Source organism: Ixodes scapularis, unplaced genomic scaffold (genome assembly GCF_016920785.2).
Source record: "Ixodes scapularis isolate PalLabHiFi unplaced genomic scaffold, ASM1692078v2 PGA_scaffold12__126_contigs__length_90152505, whole genome shotgun sequence".
Classification (NCBI taxonomy): Eukaryota; Metazoa; Arthropoda; class Arachnida; order Ixodida; family Ixodidae; genus Ixodes; species Ixodes scapularis.
In genome coordinates this window covers 68,048,813-68,071,057 of record NW_024609838.1, presented here as the reverse complement: position 1 = coordinate 68,071,057, position 22,245 = coordinate 68,048,813, and positions in this window count along the sequence as shown.

Below are 22,245 nucleotides of genomic sequence, written 5' to 3'. Positions count from 1 at the left end.
AAGCCGCTAATGGAATAGTTCGGCACAGACAAGCGCATGCTTGAGGTTCTTTCACCTCGAATGCTATGGTGGACACTCCTGTTGAGTGCCTACAACTACCAGATCAAGTACAGGAAGGGTCAAGACAACTCTAACACGGATGGTCTAAGCCGGTTGCCACTGCCTGGAGATGTTGACGAACCAGCACCACCCGGTCGCATCCTGTTGCTTGAAGCCGTCCAGGACCCCCCGCTTCTGGCTACTGACATTGCGGGCTTGACCGGAAAGGACACCGTGCTCTCAAGGGTGAAGCAGTGGGTGCTCATTGGATGGCCCGATGACAGTTCTGGTGGAAGCTTCGCACAATTCAAAGTGAGACAAGCAGAATTGCCAGTGCATTGATACTGTTTGTTATGGGGTAACCGTGTGGTGCCCCCAAAGGCGGCAACGAGCCAGGTCCTACAGCTCTTGCACGCAAACCATCCTGGGATGACAGCGATGATGGCAATGACTCGTTGCCTAATCTGGTGGCCGAAACTCGATCAAGAGATAGAGGAGTTTGTGCGCCACTGCGACAAGTGCCAAACCAACCGTCAGAGCGACCCCGAGGCACCAGTACACTTCTGGATTAAACCAGAGCAGCCCTGGAGCAGGTTGCACGTCGACTTCGCTGGTCCAGTCAAAGGCGAGGTTTCCTTGGTAATTGTCGATGCATAATCCAGCTGGGTGGAAGTAGAGATTATGCCATCCATGACTTCTACTGCCATAATCAGGAGCCTGCGCAAGCATTTTGCAACAGATGGTTTGCCGGACGTCATTGTGTTTGATAACGGAATTGCATTCACCAGCCAAGAGATGCAGGACTTCCTCAGGCTCAATGTTTTCTGCTTTGTGTAAACAGCTCCATACCACCCTGCAAGCAGTGGCAGGGCAGAGCGGATGGTGAGGGAGGTCAAGGCGACACTCAAGGAGCAATCGCAAGGAGATACCCAGTGCAGACTCTCGTGATGTGCTGTCCCATCGTGAGCTTCACTGAGTGCTGTTTGAAGATTTCTCTACAAACAGCCTTCAGTGACTGGCAAGACACAAGCTGAGTTCTTGATGGGACGGAAGTTGCGTTCCCCACTGGACAGGCTTCAGCCGGATCGGATTAGAGAACCGGCGAGACCAAACCCAAAGGTGAAGAAGTTCCAACTAGGGGATGCGGTCTACATGAGAAGTTTCACCCCTGGCCAGCGATAAAAAGCAGCAAAGGTGGTTGCCATAATGGGCCCAGTCTCGTACAGAGGGCAGCAGGAGAACGGCGAGATTCATCGACGCACCGTGACCAGCTGCGCAAGGCTTGGCTGGACGAGGGCATCAACACAACGAGGCGGGACAATGCTGTTCAACTGCCACCCATCACCTGCGGTCGTGAGCCAACGGAGCAAGTGCCGTCACCAAATGCAGAGGTCCATGACCAGCCGACAAGTCCTCCTCCTCGAAGGTTGTCAAGACTGCGTCGACCAGTCTCCCAATTGGGACCTTATGTGTAGTAACTAACGAGGCTGTGAATCTTACTAAGAGGGGAGGGATGTAATGTAGTGACAAGTTTCACTGTTTTCGCAATGTTTAGCAGACTTCGTGTTTTCGGTTGTCAACCTTGTTATCTGTTTTTTATCGGAACAGCAAAGCAAAACCTACCAGTCGTAACCAAAACAGCGATGTGTGCGGCTCATGTCATTACAGGCCGCAACGCGTCATCTGGCTTCATAGCAACGGCGTCATCGTTGCTAGGGAGTCTGCATAACTGTTGGCGGCGCAACGGGGGGCGGGGGGGGGACGCGGGTATGCGCTGTCCTGTCGTAAGCACGCGCCGCTCAATCGTATGCTCAAGGACGACAGCGTCCCTGGCGTCTCTCTTGAGGTCGTCTTAGAGGTCGTCCAAGACGTCGTCCTTTGGGCGTCTTTCTCAGCGTCGTCCTCTATGCGTCGCTCTAGACGTTGTCCTTGACGCCGTCCTTAAGGTCGTTCTGGAGGTTGTCCTAGAAGCCGCCCTAGACGTCGTTCTTGACGTCCTCCTCTAGGACGTCATCCTCGACGTCGTCCTAAACACTGTTCTCGACGTCGTCCTACACGTCGTCCTAGACCTCGTCCTGGGCTTCGTCCTAGAGGCCGTCATTCACATCGTCCTCGACGACGTCCTAGAGGTCGTTCTAGACGCCGTACATGCGCTCGATCTCTATGACGTCGTTCTCAACGTCGTCCTATACGCTAAGAGTCGGTCCAGCCAATCCAGCACTATGAACGTACCAAGTTATACGCTCCCGAAATTCACGTGACGCTAACAAGGCGTTGTATTGGGTTCGATGACTCGTAAAAATGGCTGCGCTCCATAGTAAGTTGAAACAAAGCCTAGACTCTTTTTCACCGTAATTTGGTAAACGGCGCAGACTGAGGCACAGGTGAGCCACTCAGCGCATCGGAGCCAGGTGCATTACAACATATTGTTGAAGTAGCTTCCTCCTGCAGAGAGATATTACGTGCTTCACTTCATCGCTGTGATCGGTGCGAGAGAACCGTAGTATTCGCTTTTTATCAAGTTATAAAAAATAAGTCATTTTATATTTTATGTGCTTGCCATTCGGGCATTGTAGCAAATTACTAAAATCTTTCACATTTGCTTGTTTTTCAAGCTGCATTCTTGCACGCTATTGTACTTATGACCGCAAAATTGTTTTGGCAGTGATAAATATAACAACACAGTGCTAAAATAAGTCACATTATTTGCTGATAACGTCGAAATGAATCACAAATTATGTTAAAAAGGATGGTTGTGTTTTCCAAGAAAGATAGCCACATTGGCAATTGTGACAAGAATGCCATCTTCTAAAAATGGGCATGTCACGAACTCGTGACAACAGGCCCCAACGTAACCAACTTTTTTCTACGCCACCTGCATAAAATGTAGTCGATCTCAAAAATGAATGTATGCAAAAAAATATACGTTATAAAACAAAAGGTCGTTCTGTATACGCTTGAAACAAACCAGCCGAGTGCTAAAAAGCATCTAGGCTCGAACATTATGGCTGGAAAACTCGCGAAAACAGTTGGAAAGCTTGTTCAAGTAGAAATGAGCATTGAAATTGCAACACATTATTGCGGGGTGTCCTCTAGAGCCCGGCTTATTTCACCACTCTCGTGTGTCCCTCACCGCTGTTCAGTGTCCCGTACTGTCCGCGTGGACGTTTTCGTCAAGATCGTGTTTAGTGGGTTCCCGTCGTATCTTCATTTTGAGCTGAGATTAGGAAGATCTCTAGGGTTTCCCCCGTATCAATTATTTTTAATTAATTTACTAGCTAAGAATAGTTTTCAGACTTCAATCTAAACGCAGAACGCGCGCGTCACTAAATGACGAATGTTACAAAATCGCGATAAGACAACATTTTTCTCTTTCTTTTATTATTTTGTTGTCAATAAGTTTTTGATTCAGTGTGAAGTGCAGCTCAACGAATTATTCGGGACTATATACATTTTAGTATATAATATATAGTCCTGAACGGTCATACATTTTAGAAATAATTTGAAAAAGAAAAGTGCCGTCTAACATTTCACGTCTATTCGCGACTCCAGCGACCTATAGGGGGCGTCACCACCAAACACACATGGCGGCTGGGAACAGGTCACGTCGCCTCGTCCCGGACGCCTAAACGGGTGGCGCATTCAATTTAACAGATTTTCTTTTGTTCAATACCCTATTTTATAGCTATTTGAACCAATGCACATCAACTTCCAGAGAATAGTTTTGCTTTCCCGGTGCGTTGTGTTCTTTTCATGTCAAACTTTTGTTTCGGAGGTTTTGGTCAAAGCCGAAACTATGGGCTCCGAAGATATTGTAATAAACTCTAATCAGTTTTGATCAGTTAAGGAAAACGGCGATGGCTATAGAATTGTTCCACCGAGAGTAAATAAAGCTAACTCGCATGCCTCGACTATGCTACTTACCTGTTCGCGATATCGAGCTTTTGCGCGTATCCGCGTTTAAAATATAGCTCATGTCGTCTGCTATGTCAACAACACAGGTTGCTGGAAAATTACGAAAATTAAGCAAGCGCTTTTTAAGCCAAAAAGCATGTTAACCCTCTGCCGCCCCACTAAGCAGCTGATAATCGTATTTCAATTTATGTTTTAATAGCAATCGAGAAGTCAATTTAACGACTATGCGGGTTCTGTATTGTATACGTATCATGTTCCACTAAAGCGATATTAGTATATTCTTCGGGCTGAAATATGAGCTTAGTTCACCAGCTACTAGGTGAATTGCTGAATAAAAGTATATGTGACACACAGACAGATAGTACTTGAGCTCAGCCAAATAGCTCTAGCCGGCAGCACGGAGACGAATGCGGACAAACTGGAGAGAGCCTTAGTCGGAGATTCACTCTGAACCTCTCTGCATTGAACTTGACTTCGCATCCTGAACAGAGAAATTAAGTATTTTTTTGTGGCCAGAGAACCTGAACAATATAGACGTATATTCCTGCTAGCTTCGACGGGGGTATATTATAAATATTGGAGGCGTGATAGACCATAATGTCGTGACAGCTTCTAACTTCGCAAGACGTGTTTCCCACCTTTTGAAAGCAAACAATTTCCGTTATTAATCGTATGCAGCTAATACGCCTCGCAAGTGGGCTCATTTTCGTCTTCTGCGCATGAGAAAGGAAGTAGCGGTGACGTCAGAAGGCCGAGCCCTGATTGGCTGATCGCGACCCCCTATCTCAGCGTCGTCTGCCTCTTTGCAACGTCGTCTGCTCGCAACATCGTCTGCGTCTGTCTTACCTTTCCTGCGACTTTCGGAGCGAACTTGACTTCGCCTTTAAGAGAGGGCAAACGAAATAACTCGAGCGGTACGTTGTTTTTGTCTAACAACTAGCAGACGCGCATCAAGGAGGGAAGTCAAAGGACTCACTGGCGAGGTGTCCCGAGGCGCCGAGGTTAGTTTGCTAAGAACCGAGAGTGAGCGTGTTAGTGGCCGCAAGTTCCCTCCCAAATACGTTTGCCCTCCATTCGAGTGCGGCGAGACCCCTCACTCTTAAACGGTGTCGGCGGGTTGGCGCAGTTAACGTCGTCTGCCCTGCGTCTGTCGGAGATTCACCGCTTTTTCACCGGCGAGAGTCACCGTTGCCTCGGAAAACAAGGAGATAACAAGAGGAAGAAATTGACCTCTTAATCTAAACTTCAGGTCAGCGATCAAAGCATAACACGGGAAGGGTTCACAAGGGTCGCGCGGGCATATTCCATTCAGCACGCCAGCCGGTCGTGGGCAGACGGTCGCCGAGTCGCGGAGTGCCTGATAGGCCTAACTGCCCACCTCGTTTGGTCGCGTTCGGTGGAATCGTGGCCGTTGGAGCTTTTCCCGGGTGTTTGTAGATCCAGTGTTCTTGTTCGTCGTGGTCTGTTTCAAGTACTTTTACTTTTTTCTTGCTGCTTGAAGTCGGGACGCGTGAGAAGCGCACGTAGAAAAATAAACGTCCGTGGCTCGTCGCGACCGCGACGCTGTCGGCCATGTTGATTTGATCGTAAGAAGTGCGTAAGACGGCTTCGGAGCTGTCGTAGGATTTCGCTGTAACCTGCGCAAAACTTACGAAAATTTCGCTTCATGAATACGAATTTGTTTTTAAGTTTTGCCTTACGCACATTTTTGGCGTAAGATCGTTTCGTGAATCTGGCCTCTGCACTTCCGAAAGTCGCAGGAAAGGTAAGACAGACGCAGACGACGTTGCGAGCAGACGCGACGTTGCAAAGAAGCCGACGACGCTCAGATAGGGGGTCGCGATCAGCCAATCAGGGCTCGGCGTTCTGACGTCACCGCTACCCCCTGCGCAAGAAGCAGACGAACTTGCCCTCCGCATAGGTTTTCCGGAATCAAGTTTTTGGGAAGTCGGGCCAACTCCTTCAGTGTGGTTCAGAGGTTTTTTTCAGCGAAAAGCAGCCAAGATGAATAGCGAACGCACCGACCGGCGTGGATGGCTTAATCTTCAAGCCAATCGAACACAACCAAACTCAAGAAAAGCAGCAATCGGACCTTCTATTTCACTTAACTGGAACATTGGTGTTCCCTCCAGTGAAACACCTCGTCTGTCGTCCTCAGTCGACTGTTCTACATCCTTATAAGGAAACCACTTAACAGTTACCAGGTAGTCGGCACCTTGAATGTGATTCGCGACAGACAAGAAATCAAAACGTTCTATTTTTTTTTTTTTTCGTGATTCCTCTTCATCCAAGAAATAAAAATCACGCAACCGTGTGTTGGGGAGTAAACGGGCTTTCAAGCACGTGATGGAAGAAAAGAATCTACTGAGGCTTCACCACACTAATAAACACTCAGGCAAACTTAAGAAATTTTCGGGCCTTTGTCAAATTATTCGCCACCGCGCCGACAACAGAGCCCGCGAAAGCCGCCAGAGACGCGGATAGGCGCAAAGTGACCTGTCCCGGCTGGTTCCCGGTTTTCCCGCTTGGTGCCATCCGTTCTGCTGAAGTCGCGAATAGCTTCTAAAAATCGTCAGATTACGTGCTCAGTAGCGCTGTCAGATCGCCAAAGTTGTTTCTGGCGCGACGTATTCCAGGCCGCCAAAAGATGGACCGAGGCTTCCATAGCACGTAGGAGCGTGTGTGGCGACTTGGCAACAGTCGGCATCGGTCACTTAGATGGAGGCAGCGTTTTTATAGAATGCATGTAAATGCTATTTCACGAGTTGGAAACGATTGATTAAAGGGGGTTAATAATACGAATAACGCTACTGTGAGCTAACTATTATTCTCCTCCGAACATTGTATTAGTTCTTAAGGGCCCACACTGTTAAGATCTCAACGCGGAGTTTTTTTTTTTTTTTTTTTTTTCGCAACAACTTAAAAAACGTTTAGCAAAAAAAAAAAAAAAACTTGTGAAGAATGTTTAGTTAGACATAGTTTTGTTTAACCCGAGACTGGGGTATTTCGGAAAAGGGACGAGAAGAAAAGAGGCCACAAGGAGGCGACGTCTCAAACACAGCTAAGGATTTTATTCCATCGTATGCACTTTTATACACACCACGTCCACACACCACCAACCAAGTCGACCAATGACAACATAACACCCGGAATACACTAAGCCAAACATAGGCCCAAAACATTATAAAAGAAAAATATTTCAGCCAGAGTTTGGTTAGAGTTAGAGTTTGGTTGTGGGTCAAGATCGTTTATATATTTGTATAATTTTCTTTCAATATCGGACGTTTTTAATGTATTTGATGTATTAAAATTCTTCACGGAAAATCTGGGTTGTTAGAAGAATTGAAAAGGTTCGCGTAATTTATTAGCAGTATCGAGTTTCGAATGCATTCAACCAAGTATTTACGCCAAATTATACTCGCAACGCATCACTGGTAAAATTCTATTAGAGCGCCGTCGAAATAACTAGCGAATTTTCCACTACTGGACATGACAGAAAGGTAGGCCTAAACGAAGCAGATTAAGCAAAGGATGCAGGCATGAGTAAAAAAATTGGTTTTCATGATCATAGCTAACATTCTTACAATGTTCGTGGCATAGCTAATAAAGGAGAGCTATCAAGTTACTAAAGATCAGCTGTTTATGTGCAGGCCAAATTAACCGATGATGATAATAAAAATGTAATACAGCTTCACGAATTCGAAAAAAGGTCGATAAGCTCACTGCGAGTAGAATTCAGGCAAATCCCCGTGAATAGTTGGTACATAAATTGTCGTAAATTTATCTGGAATAATATCAGTGAAACGCCACTTAAGTATACGCAATAAAAACTGTTTTTGTAATCAACAACAACGATGATTCTCATTCAAACAAATACTGAAATTATGTTAGCAAAGACGAATAACGACTTAGAAAATAAACAGTAGCAAGCATGGAAAACAAGTAATAGCAAATTAAAAGGTTCAAAGCACAAACAAAACGAGGACAATAAAGGCACAAAGACGTCTGGGCAAGCACTACCTCTCAGTTGATCTTATTAAAAGCCATCGTCACTGATATACATACACTCACTTGCAAGACTTGCATCACAACCAATCCCACTCTTGCAAGCGGCTTTCCCAAAAGTCACTTTTGGAAGCAGGTAAAGAGAAGGCGCGCTAACGCATTTGTCATCTGTCTTCTGGTATAAAACACCTCTATAATATATTTCCTTTAACTTTTATTAAAATCAGTTAAGAGTCAGCGCCTGTCCTGTCTTCTCTGTGCCTTTCTTGTCCTCGCTCTGTTTGCACTTAAAACCTTTTAATTCGGTATGAACCAACTCATCCAAACCCAAGTTTTAGAATATTAGGAAGCATAGAAAACAAGTAAAAGGAGTAATCGATATTTTGGGCATTGGAAACAAAAAAGCATTATGAAATCATTTAAAATGCACACAAATAAGCAATAAATATATATATATATATATATAACGTCGAAGATTAAATCGTCCGTTGTTGCTGTTTTTCACTAAGGGTTTTTTCCTTCTCAGTTTTATACCCACGCCTTCGGCCTCCCGCCACCATGCCCGTTATATATATATATATATATACCGAATTTATGTAGTTGCAATGAACAGTCACTTCGACGAATGGTTCTTTGAATTGCACCGCCATAATGAAACATGATGAACTGCATATTTAAAGGGGAGAAAAATGTCTTCAGCGAATTCCCACTAATAAAAAGTACTACCTTGGCATTTGAAATAAACACAAACATGCGTGTCTCCGCAAGAATGCGAATACCTTCGAAAAAAGAGCATTACGAAGTTCAAATTCCGCAGCTCTTTATGGTAAATGTATCCCTCGCGTTCTAATAAAACCCCAATGAGCGTATTTTCACGCATATAAAAAACACCCTCCGATCCAGAAGCGAATGCCAGGAACACTCGCAATTCATTTGCCTCGCAAAAATTGCCTGCCTTAAACACTGCGTCGAATGCAATGGGTGTGCAATAGCGCTTGATAAGGTTTTCTTATTTTTTTCTTATATAAGGAGCAGTACTTGCCATCGGGAGAATATTCGATATGACACGTGGCGAAGGAATGGTAAAGCTATTGAGGACCTTCCCTTCTTTATCCGCGCACCTTTTCGTTGGGGGAATTGCATCATTTTATCTAAAATTCCGCCGCGCATACCATTTGACCTTGAGTTGCCCCCCCTCCCGCCTGCTCGAGACCTTTGCAAAACTCGCCTTCTGCGCGCTGCCATCTTTGTCTGCTAGACTGTGGAACGCCTTCTGAGCATGCGCTGTTGCTCTGTTGTACGGTATAGCAGACGTTACGCATGCGTCCACAGCTCAGTGAGTCAGCATTTTTCGCCCGGGTGATAATCGATGGAAAGGTCTTCAACGTAATCTAGCTGCCCTGGGACACGATGAAGCCGATCAATCAGGGCCAAAATTGTTTCGTCACGGCGATCACTGTCTTCGTAGGTTTGCTCTCAAGGACTAACCAATCACATACAGTGAAGTCGCCGTGGTCCTGCGATTTGTTTCTCTGCGTGATTGCTTTGACTGGCTCCATCGAATCGGAGCATCGGTTGCGGCCGGGCTTAAAATAAAACGGAGTATAAACCGTTTCACCAAAAGAGCGTGAGGGAGAAAAGGGGAAAGGGCTAATGGCGCTTTCCCCCTTGCTGGTGCGTTAAAAAGAGTAAAAGTCCCGGATGAGAGGCTTCGCCGGTGTCGGCTGTATGCATTGCCCAAACTTCGTTCACGCTTTCTTCTTTGTTTTAAACTCCCAAAATTAATTTGAGCCACGGGCTTTAATGGCGACAGTTCATCAAACGGACGCAACCCACTGCCGCCGGAAGTTTTGGTCATCTGGAAAGCGATGTAGCTTAAAAGCACTGCACCCACAATCGCCTTGCCGGATTCCGTGCAAGCTACATATGTCCTCAGACAGTATTCGACAGTTTCTGTCGTTATTCGTGCACCCTATAACCGCGCAAAAGTGTCCCGATTACCGGGGGACTGTCGCCATCCAAGAACGTAGCTCTAATTAAGTTTGGGAGTTTAAAACAGAGAATAAAGCGAGAACGAAGTTAGGGCAATGCATAAACCCAACAACGACGAAGCCTTTCAACCGGGACATTTACGCTCTCTAATGCACCAACAAAGGGGAAAGCGCCGGTAGCCCTTTTTCCTCTTCTCTCTCGCTCTCAAAATGGGGTAGCTACGATAAGACGGTCTATAGACAATCGTTCTCGAGAGGAGAGAGGGAACGAAAGAGGGGATTGATAACGCATTGCTCGCCCCCCCCCCCCCCCCCCTCCCCTCTCTTTCTTTTTCTCCTTGAGGCACTATGTGCCTCAAAGAGAAGAAGAAAGAGAGAAAGATAGTGCCTCAAAGAGAAAAAGAAAGAAAGAAAGAAAGTGAGGAAGGGGGTGAGCATTGCGTTATCAATCCCCTCTTTCTTGCCCCCTCCCCTCTCGAGAACGATTGTCTATAGACCGTTACAGGAGTGGCCAGGCTGACCCGGCCTAGGAGCCGCAAGCAAGACCACAAAACTTCCAAGAGCCGCGGGGGGAAGGGCCGCGGGGGGGAAGGAGGGGGGGGGGGGGGGGCAAGGGGGCAAACTTTTGTGTCAAAGGCAATAAACGAAACTCGAACTACTTTCAATCTATCCGAGTCAAAAGGAGTCCAACTGTATGTAAGGGAGCAGTTGCATAAGACTACCAAACCTCAACCGGTCTTTCGATTTAAATCGCGTTCCATTTCTTTTTTGGGGGAAGTTTCTCGTGTGACCGGGAGGGTGGCGGGGGGGGGGGGGGGGAGAGGTAGGGGAGGGAGCCGTGAGCCGCACTTTAACACGCGAAGAGCCGCATTCGGCTCGCAAGCCGCAGCTTGGCCATCCCTGTACAATGACATTCGTTAAGCGGGATTCATACCATGACAGAGCCGCGACTCCAACTGTCCATAGGTGGCGCCACTCGTTTTTCAAAATGGCGGTGATTGTGAGGGTCCGAGATGTGTGCTCGTGTATCAGTTGCTGAGCCCTGTCTTGCGTGCGTTGGCTTCACTGAGTGACAAAAATTATTTCCGCTTATACGAGGAAACTTGAGTGTTATGCGCGCCTATCGCCTCTTTATGCTGAAAACAAGAGCGGGGTTTAGCGTAATGTGCACTTGGAGGCACGTTTCAGTTCGGGAACGAAACCGAAACTAACCTCTATTTCTTATTTCATTTCTGAATATAGGTGTTGTTGTGTCTGGTGCTTTGAACCAGCAAGAAGAGACCGGTTATGTAGACTGATAACCGTCGTTATTATTGTTGCCGAATGGATTTTTTTTTAATGATTTTTCGCTTGCCTTTCTTTGGCTTACAGAACGGCTTGCTAAATATCGAAACTGAAATCGAAACACAACATTCCCCCCTTCCTTAATGACTGAAGCAAACAACTTAGGCGTGGTGTAAAAAAAGGAAGAAGGTAAAAAGTTAAATGCAAATGTTGTTCAAACAATTTCAACATTTCACCGTCAGTTTCAGTAGCGTGGGGGCTTGAGGCCTCTTGAAGTACTGGAAGGGTATGACTACCTGTCTCCTGACGGTCGTCTTGCCCAGCCGTTCCGATGTTTTGTCCTGTTTGCTCGTGCTACTTTAGGTCAGCGTTTATCTTCTCAAAGAAGCTTGCGTTTCGTGTTATGTCTCTTTCTTGACGTCTCGCCGTGATCTTCGATCTTTGAACCTTTGTCACCACGTAGTGATCTATAGGTCGAAGTATGTCGTTAGCTTGTACTGCTTCTTTTGTTTGCACAGTACTATATCCCATTGTTTCAATGAGAGTTGTCAAGTGTTTCGTCGCTCGTCAAAGTATTGCTTAGATTTCCTCTTTGCGGCCTCGTCATCGTGACGCACATTGAAGTCTTGCTTCACTCCGTTGTCTGGGGGTCGTGGTAGTATCGTCTGCATCTGTCTGCCAAAGAGAAGTTCGTATTGAGATCTCTTATGGAAGATTCGCGAGGTTCTTTCTGCGCGCTCTCGATAGCTCTTTCCAGGGCGCGCGAGATCGGGTGGTGGAAAGAAAGTGCTGTGGCCTGATCGGCTGGTTCATTCCGAGGTCTACTCTCCCTTTCAGAGCGCTCCCTAGCACTCTGTCGGGAGCCGTCGGAGTGCGGAGCGGTGCAGGCGTCACGTGGTACTTGGACGGGTATCACGTTGTTTTGTTGACGATGGCCGGCAGCAGTGGTCTCTTGTGGTGTTCGGGGTCCGGCATGACGGCGATTCATATGTGCGCACCGTCAAAGTGCTTCTGCATTCGACGGTGCGCGGATTTCAACGGACGGGATGGCATTCGTTTGTTACTGTAAAAGGAAAAGTCGACGTGTAAAGTATTCCCAGTGCTTTCACGAGATCGTTCATCTCACGCCGGTGAATCCGCTAAGTCTAACCAACGAAGAAATGGCTCGCAGAGCTCGCCGCTGTTTTACCCGGTTTTGTGGTCGTTTTAAGAATTTTCAGGTTTGGCAAAAGTGCGTTCAGAGGTTTGTGTTGCAAAATAAAGGGAGAGCCGAATATAATGCACTGTGATTTGTGTCAAAGTCAAAGTCAAATTGGACGTTTTAGTGATTTATATAGCGTAAGGTTGGTCTGCCGGTTGGGGCGACATAGGTTTACACTGTAGATGAGCAAGTTTGCCAGTGCAGTACGACTGCTAACCTGGGGTCTTTAACGTGCTCACGCAGTAGTGATACGCGACCGCACGCCGGTACGATGCTCATCCAGATCAAAACGGGTAGGTGTCGGGTTCGAGCCCAGGATCCTTGGGTTCTGCAGCGCGAGCTTTCGCTCCACGCGTGTCGAGCTGGGTGTGCGCTTTAGCCCACTCGGCCACCGATCCCCCCCTGTGATTTGTGTCACATGGCGATATGTGCTATATCCTGCTTGCACGATATTTCGCAGTGAGAAAAATCCGGTTTATTAACGATTTTATATTTGCCTGCTCTGCCGTACGCTTGACCGCTATCGCTAGCGCGTTCACTGTCGAAAACGCGATGAGTTGACAACTCTTTACAAGCGTTAGCTTTCGTTCCGGTCTGTAAAAATCGATTCGCATACTGCTGTTTCTTTCTTTATTGGAATTCCGATGCGTAGAAGAATTTACGTCACAGCCGTTATTTCATCACGTTGCGAGCATAGGTTTTGCTGAATCGTCCGCCGTACGTTGTAAAATCTATTTTTTTAATGCATTACCTATGTCAAGAAGTTTTACTTCCGTGACTGGTTTGAGAATGTCAGAGCACTCTTAGCCCGACAGTTGTGATTGGCTGAAAAGGATCTCTAGTAGCTTTGGAGGCGAGGAGGGGGCGCTCTGCTGAATCGAGGACAGGGGAGGGAGGCGAATTGTCGTCATCGTTTTTAGTATCGCTGCCTGTGGCAGGAACAGAACATACTCATCAGGAACCTTATCTGTCCTGTAACCGTTTGAAGTGAACTTCAGGGGGTGGCGTGACATGTAGTCAGATGAATTCTCTTTCCCTTTTGATGATGTACTGCAAAGTTGTAAATCTGAATCCTCAGACAGAGACGCTTTATCCTTGCAGATGGTCGTGCAGATTGGTTGGTCAGAATGCTGATCAGGCGCTTGTGACCAGTGTGAAGGTTGAACTGAGTCCCATACAAAGTGTCTCGAGTACTCGTGCAGTACTAACTGGTGGTACCCGTCGTTGAGATCTAGTTTCGATAATACAGACACACCATTGAGGCTTGTGACGAGATCATCCGGCGTTGGAAATGCATGTCGCTCTCTGTTGATGGCTTGGTTTGCTCGGCGCATGTCTACACACATTCGAACAGTGTCCAGTGCATGTGGCTTATGCACTACGACGATGGGAGAGATTCATGTAGTGGGGCCTGAGGCTTTCTCGATCACATTGAGCTCCTCCAGTCACCGTATCTCTTTTGTGACCAGCTCACGTATGTTGAACCGGATGGGCCGTAGACTTTGAGCTTTCCTAGTCCATTGAATAACTCGGGGTACGATTCTTGGACGCTCTGCGAGGAATAAACTTTCTACACGACTGAGGCAGGTCCCAGAGCTTCGGCTGACTTGAAGCACAACAGTGACTCACTTGGCGTCCTTGTCACCAATACGTCATCCCGCAACTTGGTGTCCTTGTTAGCAGAGTTCAGAAGAAAACTTGCCCATTAAAGGAAGTTCTGTTCTTGATCCGTACGTAAACACGTTTGGTATACTGGGCTACTCAGGGTCGGTTTGCCTGGGATCTTGCTACGAACTGACATCGAAGGGCGGGAAAGCCCTCAAAGACGGAGCAAACGCCATCTTGCATTTGAGACCACGCTGCTTGAAATTTTCTGAGCGTCGGGAGGCGGTGAATTGACCTTCCTTGCTCGTTCGGTGGTCCGATGAGGAGGCACGGGGTTACCTTGTCATATTGAACGCATCGCTTGTCACCAATTTGTTGTGTCTGATGGTTTGAGCCAGAAAGAAGAGGCCGGTTATGTAAACTGATAACCGTGTTTATTCATATTGCCAACTGGATCCCCTTGGATTCGCTTGCCTTTTCTTTGGCTTGCGGAACGGCTTGCTGAAATATCGAAACTGAAATCGAAGCACAACAGGTGCTATTGTTTTAGAGCGCAGCTCTTAGGGGCCCGTTCCCGGCTTGAGCGGCGTCGGCGAAACCAAGGTCATCCCAAGGTCACGCGACCCCCAAGGTCATCCCAAGGTCACGTGGCCCCCAAGGTCACCTCAAGGTCACGTGACCCCTCCCCCGGGGTCACGTGACCCCCCAAGGTCACGTGACCACCCCCCAGGGTCACGTGGCCCTACCGCCAAGGTCACGTGACCTCCTCGATGACGTCATCGTCACTGACGACGTCACCGGCATCCGCATCGTCAACGTCATCAACACTGATGACGTCATCAGTGACGTCACTGATGACCTCACCGGCATCCGCATCGTCATCGTCATCATCACTGATGACGTCATCAGTTACGTCACTAATGACGTCACCGGCATCCGCATCGTCATCGTCATCAACACGGATTACGTCATCAGTGACGTCACTGATGACGTCACCGACATCCGCATCGTCATCGTCATCATCGCTGATGACGTCATCGGAGCCCGCATCGTCATCGTCACTTATGACGTCATCAGTGACGTCACTGATGACCTCACCGGCATCCGCATCGTCATCATCATCATCACTGATGACGTCATCAGTGACGTCACTGATGACGTCACCGGCATCCGCATCGTCATCGTCATCATCACGGATGACGTCATCAGTGACGTCCCTGATGACATGATCGGCATCGTCACGTGACCCCCCAAGGTCACGTGACCCCCCCCCAGGTCACTTCACCCCCCCAGTACCCTTCCCTCCTCCTCCTCAAGAGCTGCGCTCTAATTTGGTGTTACAGGGAGTTTAAACGGCTTTCACTTTTTTTTCCTAACTCATGATATGTCTCACAGCGTAATTATTGAGCTAGGAAAATTGATAGCGAAAGCTTTATTTTGCAACATACGTGTGCGATCCAGGCACTTAAAGATATTTTGTTGATTACAGTGGCTTTAAATACACTGAAGGGTCTCTCATACAGTTTAAACGTAACACAGAATATTGTATGTGTTGAATAAATAAGCTCTTATATTTGTGCTCTTGGAGCTGTCTTTCTCTTTCAGAGAATTGTCATGTTGAATAATGAACTGCAGGACCTTTAATGGGTTTTTGGGCACTTAAGTGATTGATTGCTTTAGTATTACATCCAGCACAAGAGTAACGGAATCAATCCTAGTCAGACAACAGAGGTGTGTTTGTGTTTTGTAAGGCAACGCGTGACGCATAGGACTTTATATTACATCCAGTGTTCATGTGTATCTGAATAACGATGTCAGTTCTTTCTTTTTTATATGTTAAAAGGAAAACAAAATACGACATTTTTGTAAATACTATTATGGTTAAATGACACTTTTTTCTGATGCTGCGTTTATTGGGGCCCTTGTACTTTGTCGCAATCTGTATTAGTAATACAGTCGACTCTCATTAATTCAAACTCGAGGGGGGCCGAAAATTTGTTTGAATAAACCAAAGTTTGAATTATCAGGAGTTTTTTCCCGTAGAGACGCATAGGATGGGACCTGCACGTTAGTTTGAATTATCCGCAAGTTTGAATTAAGAGAGTTTGAATTAATGAGAGTCGACTGTAACACAATTAAGATGCGTAGTTTTTCAAGTTGTAATATAACTTGTTGCTTATGACCTAAATTCATACGCGCGAACTATGACAGTCCATACTTGGTAAATCATAATCACTGGTGTCAATTGCAGCATTATTATTTAACAAGTTATAAAATAGCAATAGTCTAAAATCAATTAAACCATTCTAGTTAGTCTGAGAAATTCATGTAAACTGGCGATATTTGTGGGTAAAGTATACGGTGCTATCGAAGTCCCGACTTTTGACAGTTGGCAAATCTTTCAAATGCGCCGTCAACCCTTCTAAACCAAATGTTTTAAAAAGGTAAAAACCTTCCCGTTTTATTAGAAAATTTTTTTTTTAAATATATTTTTTTCAATCTTTGCGCGCCGTAGTTTTGTCCACCTCAGGATTTCCAGTTCAAGGGAACCTCTACCCGATTACAAGTCTGCTCACTGTAGCAGGTTTCATTGGTGTTTTGTCAAATCGGGGAAACAGTAGTGAATTTCAGAAACGCGTTTACGACCGAACGCAAGTACTGTGTGTTCGCGTTAGCGTTTCGTGTTCCACACTGCGCGCGCGCAGAGCCCTAAATTCCAGTCTTGGATTGGCGCATGGCGACGACGCGCATGCGCAATGTGGAGCACGCAACCCCAATGAAAACGCACGGCACTTGCGTTTGCCTCGATACCTGATACTGCAACTCTCTAGCACGGTGCAATCCCATAAAGTCTGCATTACTGCATTGGGAGTGTGAAGAGTGCTGTCTGCATTAAAAAATTACTGTTGGCGAGCTGTGACCGCCAGCAGTTCCGCCGTGCCCGCTGAGCAGGGGAACCGAGGGACCCTCACTAAAGCACGTCCCGCTTCCGCCGCGAGAGGGCGAGCAACGAGGTGGATACGCGATCTGTTTCGTTGCTGACACTCCCTCCTCTGCTTGCTTACTAAACGGCGGGCAAGTTTGTCAGCTCTTTGTGCACCTCGTGTGCTTGTTTACTCGTTAAATCAGCCCACATGCGTTTCTCCCCGACCTCAAGCTTGACTGATTCGTCACTGCGAGTTCTGTACGCGTCATCTATGTTTGGTTTTCACTGGCGAGCCCCTGTTTGCGTTCCGATCCGCAAAAGACGCATTTTAAAATATTTACTCGCCGTATAGGGCATGACCAACCCGACTAAAAAAGGTCTGCCGAGGGCTCCCATATAAAGCTATGGCTTTAAAAGCAACGTATTTGTCCATGTTACGATGCTTAGTGAAAAAATAATCAACTTCTTACAAAGCATCCCCGTAAAATAAATTTCCACCATGGAGTCCGTATTCAACCTCATTTAAAAAATAGCCTTCAGTCACTAAAGGGCCGTGAAAAAAAAGTAAGGGAGAGCGACGAAAGCGAGCACTTTAGGAACGCGCAAGTTGATAAGAGTTTCAAAAGTGCACCGGTTGTTTATGTGGTACACATTTAACGTAGGTTCCGTCCCATCAAGGACTTAATTTCCGGCCTCCCTCGATGTCCCAACGTAAAGCGAACAGGCAATTAAAGGGTGCACTTCCTTATCTCTCTATGTGGCGGGCAAACTCCGAGCCTCGGTACCAGGTAGAGAGCCTATAGGTTTATGAGAGGGAGCAACTCAAGGCATGGAAAGCGTCTGGAATTCAATGGCGAACGTCGGAATAATCACTAGCGCGCAAGTGGTGTATTATCGCGCGTAGAGGAGCAAAGCGGTAGGTAAACCACACACGCTTGCAGATGACCAACACCTTTCGTCCTCTCCTTACAGTCCGTACAGTGCAAATGCGACCCATAAACCGGATAACGCCGATCCAGCAGTTGGAAACACTTTGATATCTAAACACACTACCAGCTGCAACTTCTTTAATCGCAGAAATATTTAAAACTCTAAGATAAACGACAGACAACGGAAGTGATTAGTGGCTAAAGCAGTGGGCTCAAAGTCATTCGAGTGTGTGTGTGTGTGTGTGTGTGTGTGTTGGGGGGGGGGGGGGGGGGCAGATAGTTCACTTCCGAAAAGTCGAGGGCCAGGGGAGGGAAGGGGGCAATATTTCACTATTCGGGGATAAAAAAAAAAAAAACAACGAGCAGTGGAGTTCCCGTTGCAAAACAGCCGATTGTCCCAGCGACACCCTAGTGATTAGGCTAGAGACGGAACCCTGCGCTTTTTGTAAGTTCACCGTTTTGCCATCTTTAGCTTCATTTGCATATGCCCCTACTTTGAACTCCATACCTGAAATTATACTATTTAAAACACCAACGTACTGATAGTTTTTAACAGAACGATTGCAAGCATACCGTCCTTTCCCTCTAGCACAACAAAGGCTCAACAGGCATAAAACGATATCTCTTCATATGGCCGTTTCTTACTTTCCCTGCGCTTTTCATAGCAGAATTATAAAAACATACATGTATTTTAAGGTATTGTGCGACAGCTAGATGCCCGAGCTCATAGCTTTATTTTTGGCAGTTGCTTCTGCTGGGCAAAGTGCAGCCGGGAAAGGGTGTCTTTAAGCAAAGAGCTTGCACTTCTAGCCTTGCTATCAGCCCGTTCCGGTTGATTTATATAAGAAAGGAATCAGAAGCAAATACCTAAACAAAGCAATACTCAGTCAAAAAAAAAACAGTAGTGCAAAATGTTTGAACACGTAATATGAGCAGAGCTCCTTTTCTAACAGTGAATCTACGATATAAAACTATTATTAATGCCGCATGTACCACTCGAGGCATAGGAACTAAGGCTCGCAGCCGCGGGATATTCGAGGGCCGCGTCCCAGAGAGTCCCGGGCCGCTTGTTTGTGACCCCTGGGCTAAAGTGTCCGTTTTTAGGGTGTCATTGCTCCAAATAAACGGTTTCTAGGGGTGTTGCTATAGATAGACGAATACATCAGACAGCTAGGTTTTTGCTGGGAGAAAAACCATCGCTTAAGATACGGACGCGGAGTATAAACGTTTAAAAAATATAGATATAGCAAGCCTAGTTATCACACTTACCAGGACAAGTTTGTCGTAAATAGGTTGCTACTGAAATATTTGCGACGGAACCTCCGGTTCTCAAGACGTCAAGAGATGCCTGCTGCAGACGACGAACGCATACGGAATGACTCAGGAATGCCGTCAGCAACAGTTTGGTTCGTTTGCATAATGATACGTTTTTGATCTCGTATTTATTGGGAAAATGACAGATCTAAGAAAACTCATGAGGTTCATATCAAACAAATTGTGTGTGCGTGCGATACGAGACACTCTCTGACGAAAATCATCACACGTATGGAGATCTCAAAATATAGCCAGAGAAGCATCTGCTTAGAACACTGTATCAAAGCAGCGCGTCAGGCCCACTTTTTGATTTAGCAGATGACGTGTATTGCAATGGAGAAGCAAGCTGTTTGACTCTAACATGAACGGTTTGAGACCTCAAACTTTGTTTTTCAGGGATAATATGGGTTCATGCTTCGAACCTCTTTCTAATCATCACAGTGAGAAAGAATCCTACTGATTCGTCACTTTTTATTAAGACCCCAAATAGCGAAGGAGCTGGATAATAACATCGGATAAGTTGTATATATATTGCCACAGTTAACGAACACCTCGATTGTTCGCGCATGACAGCGCGCCTCGGTCCTTTTTCGGTTCTGCACGGGGCTCGCGCCTGGCGCTCTCTCGTGCCCCGCGCAATCGACCGGACCGGCCCTTCGCCTTTTTCTCTTTGATCCTGCTTTGCAGTACGCTCATTAAACCCTTCTTGGGTCCTACCACTGCCAACGTCTCCTTCGCCTACGTGACAATATATATATTTATATACATACAGGGTGCTTATTTTTTTCTTTGCAGATTTGTTTAAACAAAGCCATGAAAGCTACACTCATGCTGTTTGTGCGAGTCAGAGATAGCACGGTCACGCAGTCACGGTGCCCTATCTTCCATCTTGAGCATCACCGTGCAATGGCGCGTCGTTCGACGCTTCCCTTCCCGCCGACAGAGCATCTTCAAAAGGAGCTACATCGCCTGCAACAATCGGGGCACGACACAGTTATGCTGCACCTAACACGCTTCACAACCCAGGTTGGTGACATTAAAAATGCAAAATGTTACCGTTCTAATAGCCTCACGAACTTTGAAGTGTCGTGCCCCATCGACCGCCATTGCGTACTAACCTTTTTTCGTGGTTTCTGTAATGTATTCGCTGCTGTGCTTAACAGCCTGTTTTCCCTACCTCACGACACATGTATCTTGTTTTTGGATGGATCGCTAGTCCTATCAGGAGACTTAGAACCAAATTTTGGGCCACTTAAAGGAATCGAAAAATTAGAAACTATGTTTCAAAAGCTTGCGGCAACAAATGAAGAGAACCAAAAGAAAACTTGGGAAAGGTTGGATTCTACCTGTTCAGAAATCGGCGAGCTTAAACAAAATTTCATGCCCTAGAAAAAAAAATTCTGGAACTAGGTGGGGTTCAAGAAAGACCTACCGTTGTTCAGGCAAGTGATGGCGAATTCAGGGCGGATCTTGGTTGCACGTTCAAAACTTTGACTCACTTGAGTTAGGAAATAATTACCTTAATAATAAAATGAGAAGAAAAAAAACTGCTTTTCCGGGACATTACAGAAAGACAGAATGAAACATGGGAAGAGTCATCTGTCATCATAAAAGAGTTTGTGAAGACACACCTGGGCTTCGAAACTGGTGTGATGGAGCGTGCGCGCCGCGTGGGTGACAAACATGACGGCGCAACTCGCCCTATCGTTGAGCGCTTCTCGACTATCAAAGTACACAGGATGATTTCATAACGCTCACGAACTAAAAAACGTTCCCTCTCTACGTGTTTCCATTTCGGAGGATTTCACACCACGGACCCGTCTACATCATAGCAAACTATGGCAATTCAGTGAACAATTCAAAGAAAGAAACATTAAAGTCAAGCTTGTCTACGTTAGCTATATGCAGATGGTAAACGGTTCTGCTACTGTCTTCACAGTGACGAGGTGATTTTGCTAAGGCCACTTCAAAACAACAATATGACTGTGCAATAGCGCGAGGTAAAACGTAGCCAAAAAAAGTTGACGTCTCACTCATTCTCGCCAACTTCCGTAGTCTTCTTTCTCCGATATCAATGCTAAGAGAGGCACAGGAACTGAAACGTGGTTAACACCTGAAGTTGAAAATTTGGGGCTTCTTCTAAGTGAGGCATTCAATCTCTTTCGAGAAGGTCGTACGCAGTCCCGGTGGGTGCGGGGGGGGGGGGGGGGGGAGGGGGGGGGGAACCTTATTGTAGTTAGAAAATATATTGTCGCATCTCTCATTCCTGTTGATAGTAGCCTAGAAGTGTTGCGGGTTCGACTAGAATTTGCTCACTCATGTTTATTCTATGTGCCTGTTATCGCCCTCCCGGAAGAGATACTGACTTTTTAAAGAAATTGTTCGAGTGCATAGAATCTATTGGATGTTCCTACCCAGATTGTTGTATTATGTTAGGAGGGAACTTCAACTACCCTAGTGTTAACTGGAACAAAGGGCGTATTGAAAATGCATGTTCAAACCTAGTAGAAGCCTCTAATCTTTTGGGATATAGCAAACATTTTAACCTTAATCAAATCGTTACTCAGCCTGCAAAAAACAATGCTCTACTAGACCTTGTGTTTACGTCGCCTCCTCACAATATTAGGTCACTTGATCTCCTCGGAAAAATTAGTGACCATAACATTGCTTTTTGTTGAAATGACAATCCCGATTGAGTTTTGAACAACGGCACCAGAGTTTATATATGATTATTCTAAAGTCGACAAGAAAGTTCTTGTCTCTTTTCAAAGTTTTGCGTCCAAGTACTTAGAGAATTTTAACAAAAGATACCTTGAGGCAAATTGGAATATGTTGAAAATGGAGTTTAAAAGACTAAAGTCGACTTTTGTTCCAAAATTGTGCTAAAAACGAATGCTGAACACCATGGTTCACCAACTGGTTAAAAAGACTATTTAACAAGAAAAAATGTCTGTTTTCTAGAGCACAGTCAAGTCATTTAGTTATAGACTGGTCAAAATATAATGAGCGCTAGAAAAAGTATAAATCTAAAATTAG